Here is an 11,085-nt window from a genome sequence, read left to right on the forward strand (position 1 = left end):
AATCCCCCCCCATTCTTCTCTTCTGGAGACTAAACAATCCCAGTTCTCTCAGCCTCTCCTCATAAGTCATGTGCTCCAGACCCCTAATCATTTTTGTTGCCCTCCGCTGGACTCTTTCCAATTTTTCCACATCCTTCTTGTAGTGTGGGGCCCAAAACTGGACACAGTATTCCAGATGAGGCCTCACCAATGTCGAATAAAGGGGAACGATCACGTTCCTCGATCTGCTGGCAATGCCCCTACTTATACAGCCCAAAATGCCGTTAGCCTTCTTGGCAACAAGAGCACACTGTTGACTCATATCCAGCTTCTCGTCCACTGTGACCCCTAGGTCCTTTTCAGCAGAACTGCTACCTAGCCATTCGGTCCCTAGTCTGTAGCAGTGCATGGGATTCTTCCGTCCTAAGTGCAGGACTCTGCACTTGTCCTTGTTGAACCTCATCAGGTTTTTTTCTGCCCAATCCTCTAATTTGTCTAGGTCCCTTTGTATCCGATCCCTACCCTCTAGTGTATCTACCACGCCTCCTAGTTTAGTGTCATCTGCAAACTTGCTGAGAGTGCAGTCCACACCATCCTCCAGATCATTAATAAAGATATTAAACAAAACCGGCCCCAGGACCGACCCTTGGGGCACTCCACTTGAAACCGGCTGCCAACTAGACATGGAGCCATTGATCACTACCCGTTGAGCCCGACGATCTAGCCAGCTTTCTATCCACCTTACAGTCCATTCATCCAGCCCATACTTCTTTAACTTGGTGGCAAGAATACTGTGGGAGACAGTATCAAAAGCTTTGCTAAAGTCAAGAAATAACACATCCACTGCTTTCCCCTCATCCACAGAGCCAGTTATCTCATCATAGAAGGCAATTAGGTTAGTCAGGCACGACTTCCCCTTCGTGAATCCATGCTGACTGTTCCTGATCACTTTCCTCTCCTCTAAATGTTTCATAATTGATTCCTTGAGGACCTGCTCCATAATTTTTCCAGGGACTGAGGTGAGGCTGACTGGCCTGTAGTTCCCCGGATCCTCCTTCTTCCCTTTTTTAAAGATGGGCACTACATTAGCCTTTTTCCAGTCATCTGGGACCTCCCCCGATCGCCATGAGTTTTCAAAAATAATGGCTAATGGCTCTGCAATCTCACCCGCCAACTCCTTTAGCACCCTCGGATGCAGCGCATCCGGCCCCATGGACTTGTGCACGTCCAGTTTTTCTAAATAGTCCCGAACCACTTCTTTCTCCACAGAGGGCTGGTCACCTTCTCCCCATGCTGTACTGCCCAGTGCAGCAATCTGGGAGCTGACCTTGTGCGTGAAGACAGAGGCAAAAAAATCATTGAGTACATTAGCTTTTTCCACATCCTCGGTCACTAGGTTGCCTCCCTCATTCAGTAAGGGGCCCACACTTTCCTTGATTTTCTTCTTGTTGCTAACATACCTGAAGAAACTCTTCTTGTTACTCTTAACATCTCTTGCTAACTGCAACTCCAAGTGTGATTTGGCCTTCCTGATTTCACTCCTGCACGCCTGAGCAATATTTTTATACTCCTCCCTGGTCATTTGTCCAATCTTCCACTTCTTATAAGCCTCTTTTTTGCATTTAAGATCAGCAAGGATTTCACTGTTTAGCCAAGCTGGTCGCCTGCCATATTTACTATTCTTTCTACACATCGGGATGGTTTGTTCCTGCAACCTCAATAAGGATTCTTTAAAATACAGCCAGCTCTCCTGGACCCCTTTGCCCTTCATGTTATTCTCCCAGGGGATCCTGCCCATCTGTTCCCTGAGGGAGTCAAAGTCTGCTTTTCTGAAGTCCAGGGTCCGTATTCTGCTGCTCTCCTTTCTTCCTTGTGTCAGGATCCTGAACTCGACCATCTCATGGTCACTGCCTCCCAGGTTCCCATCCACTTTTGCTTCCCCTACTAGTTCTTCCCTGTTTGTGAGCAGCAGGTCAAGAAAAGCTTTGCCCCTAGTTGGTTCCTCCAGCATTTGCACCAGGAAATTGTCCCCTACGCTTTCCAAAAATTTCCTGGATTGCTTGTGCACCGCTGTATTGCTCTCCCAGCAGATATCAGGGTGATTAAAGTCTCCCATGAGAACCAGGGCCTGTGATCTAGCAACTTCTGCTAGTTGCCAGAAGAAAGCCTAGTCCACCTCATCCCCCTGGTCTGGTGGTCTATAGCAGAAGGTTTGGACCATTTGCTATAGTGCTTATGAGTTACCGGTGGAGAGCTGAGTTCTACATTGCTGGCATGCTGCAAAACTCCTATGAAAGCAAGGAGCTGGGAGGAACCACTGCTTGCTTAATGCCTGCAGATGGAATTAAAAAGGAGTAACACACAGCATTCAGCTGTAAAGGGACAGGCCACTCAAACATCACGTATCTGCCTGAATATTTGTACCTGTTCTTCTTACAAGCCACACCTAAAATGGCGTTTCCTACTCTCTTTTAGGTATAATGTTGGATTGTCTACACTGGGGTTGTCAAGGGGCAGACCATGAGCCAAATCCACACTGCCAGATGCTTTTGAAGGGACAACAAAAAGATTTTGTTTACTTATTATCATCATTACTGTGGGGGGTGATACATGTTATTCTGGAGTCTGGACCAAGACTATGTCTTGGTCAAGAAATTTGGACTGTCACCAAAAAATAACTGACTACCCCTGGTCTACACAGATATCAATTTGAGTAGAGCCAGTTTCACTGGATTCCCTGTATAGTCAGTCATATAGGCCTAGATACTGCAAAAACGTAGCTAGTGGAACTATCAGCAGGTAAATTTCCAGAACACCGCCAACCCCCTTGTGGAAGTACGCACCTGAGTAAAATCAAGTCTATTTTTAAGTGTATGCATGATTACAAAAATGGGTTTAGTTTCCCCTGTTGTTGCATGAGTTCTTAGTACATGAAGGGAGAGGAAACCTATTTAGAAAATGTGATTGTAACAGGACAGGGGGACGCAGGGTGAGGATCTGAAACAACTTTTGACTTCCCCCCCCCCCCCTTCAATTGACTAGATTTCAAATTTCCCAGTATCCCTTTAAGTTGCCTGGCACAATTGTATGATTTTTAACTGACTCAGGGAACTAATTAGCACTTTGTTTATAGGAAAGCAGCTGTAGAAGTGAATTGTGCAGTTTAATTAAAGTTATTAATAAATACGGACCTGATTCTGCAATGGGGCTCACGTGGGCGGGGGGTGGTGGTGGTGGTGGCTGGAATTGACCTGATTTCAGGATCAGAACCTGGTTTTCTGGAATGTTTTTGCATCAGTTTTCAGTCGTATTTACAGCTTGCTGTTTTCCTATCAGCCACATCAGTTCACCAAGCAACTTTGGATCTTAAGCAACAAACCTATGCGTTAAGATTTGTGACTGGTTGGCTACAGGAATACTACGGATTTGACAGGAGGGGAGGGCTAAGCAGCTGTTCTTTGCAGACATTTATGTAAATAATGCCATGTTCTCAGGGCTTTTTGCCAGCAAGCTTTTTATTAGGAGCAGAGTTATTCATCATTATTAGAGTTATTCAGATGAGAGAGGAATCCAGTTTGGAATTACAGGTCAGGACACCCCTGAATTTTGGGAAAATTCATATCTGGATCCAATCTCCACATACCAGGCCTGCATCTTTTTGATAGGCCGTCAGCAGAACAGTTTGGTTTGACAGCCTTCAGAAAATGAATTAATGCTTTAAGAAGAGTAGAATGCAAACTCTTTCTGAAATGGTGTTCCACATTCTGGCCCATATGTTCTCCTCCCTCCATAGAATGAGTGAAAAGTTGGTCTCGTGGCTAAGAGGCAATACTGGGAGTCAGGAAACCTGAGTTTGGTTGCTGACTCCCTGCGTGACCTAGTGCCAGTCACTTAATCTCTCTAGGCTTCAGTTCCCCATCTGTTAAATGGGGCAACAATACTTCTCCATCTTACAGGGATGTCATGAGGATACATTCATGAGTGCACATAACGTGTTTAGATACTGTGTCTGCTTAAGCTCCCATCTAGATGGGACCACTGGATGTAAATCATGCTGAAGTGAGGTGGGACCATACAGGATGAGACACCACCACCTTTCAGTCTAGCTAAGTTTTCACACCATCCCCATCACTGTGATATTTCAGTGCATGTGGTATTAAACACTTATGCTACGAGGTGACTGGTTACAAGTGGTGTGGCCTGCCTGGTGCACAGAGGAGCCAAAACTGCTGATTCTCAAATATTCAGGGTGCTTGACCATATAAATAAAGATCCCCCAAAGAACTGAGCATCTCTGCATCTAGCCTGTGCTGATGCCTGGTTGAATTACAAAAGGAGGTGTGCACGTAGAAGGTTCCACTCATGTACACCAGACTGCAGGAACGGGGCCAATATTAAAATGGGAACAAAGAGGAGGAGAGGATAACAGAGGGAGGAGTAGGAGAGGGGGATGTCCACTGAGGACAAAGCTGTCACAGATGCCTGTTCTAGATGACAGAAATCACACTGGCAGAAGATCAGAATGACTGCTGTTCTTGCTAAATATATCACCCATCTCTTTGGCTTAGCTTAACATCAATACGCTCTTCAGGGGGCACTCTGATCCTCCAATTAAAAGTGTATTTCTTCTACCTATCTGCTGCCTTTATAGGTGGAGAAGGGAGAGAGAGAGAGAGACTGACTGTTGGAACACATTCACATACTACAGTGATTTCAGTCTTACAAAATACCTGGACAGGCACATATTACAGGATGAATTTGGCCCTGGAAGTAGATCTGGTTGTGTAAAGGGAACCTGTATTCTTTATATTACAATAGTGCTCAGAGGCCCCATCTGAGATAGAGGACCTGTGCCTACATATAGACCAGGGGTAGGCAACCTAGGGCATGTGTGCCGAAGGCGGCACGTGAGCTGATTTTCAGTGGCACTCACACTGCCCAGGTCCTGGCCACCAGTCCGGGGGGCTCTGCATTTTAATTTAATTTTAAATGAAGCTTCTTAAACATTTTAAAAACCTTATTTACTTTACATACAACAATAGTTGAGTTATATATTATAGACTTATAGAAAGAGACCTTCTAAAAATGTTAATTTATGACTGGCATGCAAACTAGAGTGAATAAATGAAGACTCAGCCCACCACTTCTGAAAGGTTGCCGACCCCTGATATAGACAGTCACCGTCCAGAAGAGTTTACAATCTAAGCAGACGAGATAGGAAGAATTCCTAGAAGTAATCGCATTTCTGCAAACACTTCTATTCATACAACAGGTTGTGAAGGGAGGTGCTGCTATTTATATGAATACCCATTTTCATATGCAAACAAGAGGACATTGTGATTCATTACATGATCTCTCTTCTCCTTTTCCCAGAGAGGCAGTCATCCAATCAGGCAATAAAATGCCATTTGAATTAACTGAATAATTGCCTACAATGAATAAGCACTTATCTACATTTTCAGACGGGACTAGTGATTTTGAGTGTCCAAGTGGGGCACTCAAAAATGGTCTGATTTTCAGTCTCAGTACAGATTGGAGCATCTCAACCCACTAGTCACTGCTGAAAGTTTATGCCTCAGCTCTCAGTTCACCCCTCAGCCATACTCTCATTTATTGAGACAAACGATTTGATGGACCATTACAAATAATGAACAACTCTGCATCACTTTGTAGAAAGTTTGCAAATGGGGGCAGGAAGGGCTAAATTCATTAAATAAATCATTTGTGACAAATGGTTCACCCAGCTGAAGTGCTGAGTATTATTATAAGCCACAGCTGGACTAGGTATGACAGGCTATATTCCTATACGGAGGGATGCTGTTCTGTTATCCTTTAGTCCTTTGCCTAATCTCGGTTATGGATGGAGGTCAGTTTTTTGTGGAAATTAATGGAATCATTAGGCCATTTTAACCCTGCTGTAATTACCATGCAGAAGGAGGCAATTGATAACCCTAGAGTGCTAGATTGTGATTTAGTCTGCATGCCCACACAAGGGAGTAAGGGGGAGTAGAGACCACCACCCTCCGTTTGATGTTCTCATGCAGGCTACCAGCACATTAGGTCTAGTCATGCAGCAATAAGCATGTTCTGATCCTCTGATGGACGGCAGGAGAGAGATCACTTGATCATTACCTGTTAGGTTCACCCCTTCTGGGGCACCTGGCATTGGTCACCGTCGGTAGACAGGATACTGGGCTGGATAGACCTTTGGTCTGACCCAGTACGGCCATTCTTATGGTCTCCGCTTACTCCCCTCCCTAGAGCGACAAGGTGCAGAATGTTTGGCATCTGGGCTCCACCTCCCTGCACTGCTCAGCTGTTCTGATACAAGGGGTGTCATATTTTGCTGCTGGTATGAATTGCTACCCCCTGGGAACAAGTAAAGGAGGAGTTGTAACTCAGAGGGGTATTTAAGTCACAGCACCTCTTGGAGATGCTCGTGGACTTGTGCAGTTTGTGCACAACCCTCTTGTTCAGGGCTGGGCCTGAAAACACAATCTAGGTTTACACTCACTGACTTTAAAAAGATGGTTTCCTCTTGGAACAAGATCCATTTCCATGACAATGAATCAGTCCTGTGTGGTCACCCTTCCATTTTGGGGAGTAAAGCGATTTCAGCCCTGTAATATGTGGCTGATTTTGTCCATCAAGGGTTGAGACAGATGCACTCGTCTCACCGCTGACGCGAGCCTGCTAGAATGGTGGCAGAGCCCTAGCTCTCTGCCAGATTACACAAACGTTACTGAATCTCTTGTGTTCGTTAAAGATCAGCTGACCGCAGAGGAATGTTAACATACTGTAGTGGTGCACAGGGTGGATGCTTGTGGGTTCCTTTGCAATCGATTTATGTTGTTTTAGTTAAAATAAGAGATTAACAACCACCAAGACCACCAAAGAATCCCTTTGGCTTTTTCTTGGCCTCCCCCTCCTTACACACCCACCCACCTTGGATACCAAAACAACATCCATATTTAGCGAACACCACTTATATCGGAAGAACTGCTGTGAATTCTTATGCAGGGGTTTAAACTAGAGCAAACAAGTCCCCGTAGGGTCCTCTTAAAGAGGAAAAAATCCTAGCTCCATCCTTTTTTAATTTGTTAGGTCAGTGCTGAGCCATCTGAGGTCCAGATACAAAAAGTGGAGAAACATTACGCTGAACTGAATGTGCTGTTATGAAATGGAGATGCTCTTGGAAGCAGGCATGGTGCAAGGGACAGGGGTGTTCCCTGAATTGTGACTTGTTGGGGGGAGGGATAGCTCAGTGGTTTGAGCATTGGCCTGCTAAATGCAGGGTTGCGAGTTCAATTGTTGAAGGGGCCATTTAGGGATCTGGGGCAAAAATCTGTCTGGGGATTGGTCCTGCTTTGAGCAGGGGGTTGGACTAGATGACCTCCTGAGGTCCCTTCCAACCCTGAGATGCTTTGATTAACAGGAAAAGAAAGTGTAAAGGAGGAAACAGAGAGGGTAGAAAAGATCGGTTGGGTGGAAGTTGCAATCCAGGTGGCCCACATGGCCTTTGACTCAATGAATTAACACATTGGTGCTCTCTCTCTCCACTGCTTCTCTATGGTCTCCTCCTGGTTTCCCATCCCTCCTCTCCCTCGTCTCTTCCAGGGAGCAGAGGCCTAAGGCTGCAAAATGAAAGCTGTCCTTGTCAGTCCCTTAAAGAGCAGTGGCTCCCAGCAGGCAGCTGCAGGGTTGTCAGTAGCTGTTTCACTTTTTCAGATTGCTCAGGGTAGGAGGCAGGAGCTAGGGACCTGATTCTGATCTCATTCACGCTGTCATAAGCAGGAGCGGCTCCAGGCACCAGTGCACCAAGCATATGCCTGGGGCAGCAAGCCGCGGGGGGCGGCCTGCTGGTTGCTGTGACGGCAGCAGTCAGGCTGCCTTCGGCGGCATGCCTGCAGGAGGTCTGCCGGTCCCGCGGCTTTGGCGGCAGGTACGCCGAAGGCGCAGGACCGACAGACCTCCCGCGGGCATGCTGCCAAATCCGCGTTACAGAAGACTCTGATCAACAAGGAGGTGACAACAATGAGATCACGATGCAGAAAATGGCAGGGTTCAGAAGAGAGCATGAAAGAGACTTTGAACAGGTGCTGCGGCTCTGGGATCTACAGATGAAAGAGGCCCGCATGAGCAATGTCATCCATGGTAGGGTTCACGAGGCCATTCCAGCTCAGAATGAGAAGTTGGACAGCCTATTTACAGGAGTTAATTGAATTGCCAATGTACTGGTAATGGCTACCCAGTACCCAGATGCACCCACTCTCCTTAGGGGGCAACCCACACTGGAAAGATCTCAGGCACCACTGCTTGTCTCTGCCAGAGACCAACCCCCACCCAGCCCAGAGTCTCACATGGCTCCCAGGCAACTCTCCAAGACCACATTCTACAGGCCACTATCCTCTGATCCCACTGAGGAATACCAAAAGAAACTACACCATCTGCTCAAGAAACTCCCAGCTACAGTACGGGAACAAATCTACATGGACACACCCCCAGAACCCCAACCAGGGGTATTCTATCTGCTACCCAAGATCCATAAACCCGGAAACCCTGGACGGCCCATCATCTCAGGCATTGGCACTCTGACAGCAGGATTATCTGGCTATTTGGACTCTCTCCTCAGACCCTATGCTACCAGCACTCCCAGCTATCTTCGAGACACCATCGACTTCCTGAGGAAACTACAATGCATTGATGTTCTTCCTGAAAACACCATCCTGGCCACCATGGATGTAGAAGCACTTTATACCAATATTCCACATGAGGATGGACTACAAGCTGTCAGGAACAGTATCCCTGATGAGGCCACAGCAAGCCTGGTGGCTGAGCTTTGTGACTTTGTCCTCACCCACAACCACTTCAGATTTGGGGACAACTTATACCTTCAAGTCAGTGGCACTGCTATGGGTACCTGCATGGCCCCACAGTCTGCCAACATTTTTATGGCTGACTTAGAACAACGCTTCCTCAGCTCTCGTCCCCTAGTGCCCCTCCTCTACTTGCGCTACATTGATGACATCTTCATTATATGGACCCATGGAAAGGAGGCCCTTGAAGAATTCCACCTGGACTTCAACAATTTCCACCCCACCATCAACCTCAGCCTGGACCAGTCCACACAGGAGATCCACTTCCTGGACACTACAGTACAAATAAGTGATGGTCACATAAACACCACCCTATACCGGAAACCTACTGACCTCTATACATACCTACATGCCTCCAGCTTCCATCCAAGACACATCACACGATCCATTGTCTACAGCCAAGCCCTAAGATACAACCGAATTTGCTCCAACCCCTCAGACAGAGACAAACACCTACAAGATCTTTATCAAGCATTCGTAAAACTACAATACCCACCTGGGGAAGTGAGGAAACAGATTGACAGAGCAAGACGGGTACCCAGAAATCACCTACTACAGGACAGGCCCAACAAGGACAATAACAGAACACCACTGGCCATCACATACAGCCCCCAGCTAAAACCTCTCCAGCGCATTATCCACGATCTACAACCTATCCTGGAAAATGATCCCTCACTCTCACAGACCTTGGGAGGCAGGCCAGTCCTTGCTTACAGACAACCCCCCAACCTGAAGCAAATACTCAACTACACACCACACCACAGAAACACCAACCCAGGAACCTATCCCTGTAGCAAACCTCGTTGCCTACTCTGTCCCCATATCTACTCTGGCAACAGCATCAGAGGACCCAACCACATCAGCCACACCATCAGGGGCTCATTCACCTGCACATCCACTAATGTCATATATGCCATCATGTGCCAGCAATGCCCCTCTGCCATGTACATTGGCCAAACCGGACAGTCCCTCCGCAAAAGAATAAATGGACACAAATCGGATATCAGGAATAGTAACATACACAAGCCAGTAAGTGAACACTTCAATCTCCCTGGTCATTCTATTACAGATTTAAAAGTCACTATCATTGAACAAAAAAACTTCAGAAACAGACTTCAAAGAGAAACAGCAGAACTAAAATTCATTTGCAAATTCAACACCATTAATCTGGGCTTGAACAGGGACTGGGAGTGGCTGGCTCATTACAGAAGCAGCTTTTCCTCTCCTGGAATTGACACCTCCTCATCTATTACTGGGAGTGGACTACATCCACCCGGATTGAATTGGCACTGTCAACACTGGTTCTCCACTTGTGAAGTAACTCCCTGCTCTCCATGTGTCAGTATATAATGCCTGCATCTGTAACTTTCACTCTATGCATCCGAAGAAGTGAGGTTTTTACTCACGAAAGCTTATGCCCAAATAAATCTGTTAGTCTTTAAGGTGCCACCAGACTCCTTGTTGTTTTTGTAGATACAGACTAACACGGCTACCCCCTGATACATGGCTTAGCCATCTCAGTCATGAAAACTCCTCCCTCCCTCCTGCTCTATCTCCTACTCTTGCCACCTCATTTGGCTTTTCTTGTTCACTGTTCTCCCACTACCTCTCACCTCCTTTTGACTCCTCATCTGCATCCCCTCCAACTCCTTCTCTGACTTCCTCTGCTTCTCTGACCTTTCTTGTACTCTCTCCCACCATCTCTCTACCTCCCTCTTCTCCTCTGTCCTGTACTCATCATCTCTCCCCTTCCCCTTTGTTCACACTCCTCTGCCTCTTTGTATTCCCCTCCTGTCCCTCCCTGTATTGCTATTGTAGCCACTGCTCAGTGAAGTGTTTCTCCCAACCCCATTTCTTATGGGGCTGGGGCCTCACTTATAGCTTCCAGCTGGGAATCAGAGCCAATCAATAGCTGCTGTTTAGCTGGATTGGCTGGTACCTAACACCTGCCTTCTGGGCTTCTCCTTAGACGAGGGCCTGCTGCTCCCTGGCGCTGCAGATCCTTAAAAGGGAAGACCATCCTATGACAGGGGGATATGTGCCACTAGGATTAGGCACCTCTCCCTATGGTAGGAAAGGCCATGTTGGGTCCTGACTGGGGTGTGGTGGCTTGGGCAGGGCATGTGTGGGATATGGTTATGTGCAGAAGTGTGGAAGGGGAGCTGAAGGCCAGGTCCTCCAAGTTCTGTAGCATTCTCACTTGCATGGGACCCACCATGAGGTAGGGGCC

Source organism: Trachemys scripta, chromosome 11 (genome assembly GCF_013100865.1).
Source record: "Trachemys scripta elegans isolate TJP31775 chromosome 11, CAS_Tse_1.0, whole genome shotgun sequence".
Classification (NCBI taxonomy): Eukaryota; Metazoa; Chordata; order Testudines; family Emydidae; genus Trachemys; species Trachemys scripta.